We start from the raw sequence: 2,713 nt of genomic DNA, 5'->3' as shown, positions 1-2,713 counted from the left end.
CTGTTGCAACAATGAGAAGTACAAGTTGTCATGTGGAAAACGAACTTTACAACTTGGGGGGGGAGGATTGGGTGGGGGGAGGGAGGACGGGAAGGGATGGGAAGAATAAACAAAGGAGGAGGCTACAATGCTTGATAAGAAATGTACTCATTATCTTGCCAATGTAATTGTAACCCCTCCGTACAGTATTTTCACAGTAAAAAGAAAAAGAAAAAGCTGGAAATGGTAGAGTGCTATCCTTGAGCAAAAGAAGCTCAGGGACAGTGCCTAGGCCCTGAGTTCAAGCCCCAGGACTAGCAAAAACAAAAAAAACCCACAACAGCAAAGTAGCTTGCCTGCTACTTGATGGTAGAAGGCTGCCTTTGGGGTGTGTGTGTGTGTGTGTGTGTGTGTGTGTGTGTGTGTGTGTGTGTGTGTGTGTGTGTGTGTTGAACTCAAGGCCTTGTGTTCATTTGGCTTTCCTGCTCAAGGCTAGAGCTCCACTACTTGAGCCACACCTCCACTTCCAGCTTTTTGCTGGTTAATTGGAGATAAGAGTCTCGAGGACTTTTCTGTCCAGGCTGGCTTCAAACTGCTATCCTCAAATCTCAGCCATTTGGGTAGCTAGGTTCACAGAGGTGAGCCACAAGGGCCACTTTCAGTCTCCCCACACCTGCTGTGCGTGCACTGGGAGGAGCTCTGAAGTGGTGGAGAATGCGTAGTACACAGAGGAAAGCAGTAACCCAGCCCAGATTTCTTTCACTTCTTTTTCTTCTTTTCCCTACCCTTCTACAAATATTCTCCTTCAATCTCTCCACTGCCCCCCACTTCTCCTTCCACCCTCCCTACTCCCTATCTCTCTTATTCTCACCGCCTTTTCCCCAGCACCCTCTAGTCAAACTCTCAGCCTGCAGAGCAGTAGCCAACCTGAAAGCTGAGGCCAAGGAATTGCCAACAGCCACTTAGAAATCCACCAAGTGACTACAGTACAATTTGTCCCCTCTCCAGTTGATAGTACTGGGTTGTCACCAACCTTTATTATCAGCAACACTAGAGTACAACACAGTGCACTTCTGTGATCCTTAATTCCTTCCCTGCAACTAGACAAAAGCAAAGGTTTGAACCCTTAATCCCCTGAGCCTCTGGCTGGCTTCCACTTCCTGTCCCAAGAACGCAAGATCTTGTGGCCCCCAGCCACCAGACTACAGAGAATCCATGACCTCATTGTTCAGCTGTGACTTTGTCCCTCCTTCAGGAGGAGGCGGGGAAGGGGGCTGTTCACAACCTGCTTACCATGAGCTTTACCTCCAGTCCAAGTTTCAAAGGACGCACAGGTAGAGCTGCTTCCAGACAGAGATTTGAGGTCACTTTTGATTTGAAATGGAACAAGGACTTCTTGGTTTTTGTTTTGTTTTTGTGTGTTTTTGTTCTGGTTCTGGGGCTTGAACTTAGAGCCTGGGCTCTTTGAGCTTTATTGCTTAAGATTAGCACTCTACTACTTGAGCCACAGCTCCACTTCCAGCTTTTGGGGTGGTTAATTGGGGATAAGAGTCTCACAGGCTTTCCTCCAGTGCTGGCTTTGAACTCCAGTCCTTAGATCTCCACCTTCTGATTAGCTAGGATTACAGGTACTAACCACTGGCACCTCTCGATGTCTTATTATACAAGTCAGCTCTTTTCTCTTAATTGGTATCTGTTTTAATCTACTTGTGCTGCTAGAACAACATAGCACTGATGGGGTAATTTATAAACAACAGAAACTTATTTCTCACTATTTTAAAGCTGGAAGTCCAAACTCAAGACTCAGGCAGTCAGTATAAAGGAATGGCAGAGAAGAACCCCATGCCCACCCCTCAAGCTTTTATATAAGATTCCTAACCCAACAACTGAGGGCTATGCCTTCATAATTTACTCCTAAAAGCCCTTGGCACTATGACATTTTCAATTCATTTTCAACATCACAAAGTTCAATGTAAGGTCTGACATATTCAACTCATAGCAGCATCTCTTCCCCTATGCACAGCTGGCCTTTCCTTCCCTGAAGCTTGTTCTGTGAAGCTTCTCTCTACTGGTCTCATTTTCCTCCAGTCTTTGCTGCCATCTCTTCCTCCCTCCCCCCCTTTCCCACTTACTCTTTCTTCTTCCCTCCTCTCTTCCTCTTTGTTTCCTGGTGGCACCGGGATTTGAACTCAGAGCCCTGTCCTTGCTAGGCAATGACATGTCATAGCCTCTTACTTTCTCCAGCCCATCTCATCCCCTCTCAAAAGTATAACGCTCATTGGTTGCCAATTTTTTATTTATTTATTTTTCTTTGTTGGTTGTGGGGCTTGAACTCTGGGCCTGAGTAATATCCCTCAGCTCTTCAGCTCAAGGAGAGCACACTACCACTTTGAGCCACAGTGCCACTTCCGGTTTTCTGGTGGTTTATTGCAGATAAAGAGTCTCACGGACTTTTCCTGCCCGGGCTGGCTTTAAACCATGATCCTCAGGTCTCAGCCTCCTGAGTAGCTAGGATTACAGGCATGGCACTGGCGCCCAGCTAATGCTTTTTTTAAAATTTTCTTTTTGTTGGTCATGGGGCCTGAACTCTGGGCCTGAGCACTGTCCCTCACCTCTTCAATTCAAGGCTACTTCCCTACCACTCCAACCATAACAGCACTTCTGGCTTTTCTTGCTTATGAAGTGCCGAGGAATTGAACCCAGGGCCTCATGCATGCAAGGCAAGCGCTCTACC

The sequence above is a fragment of the Dipodomys ordii genome, unplaced genomic scaffold (genome assembly GCF_000151885.1).
Source record: "Dipodomys ordii isolate 6190 unplaced genomic scaffold, Dord_2.0 Scaffold1, whole genome shotgun sequence".
NCBI classification, from domain to species: domain Eukaryota; kingdom Metazoa; phylum Chordata; class Mammalia; order Rodentia; family Heteromyidae; genus Dipodomys; species Dipodomys ordii.
This window is presented reverse-complemented; position numbering follows the sequence as displayed.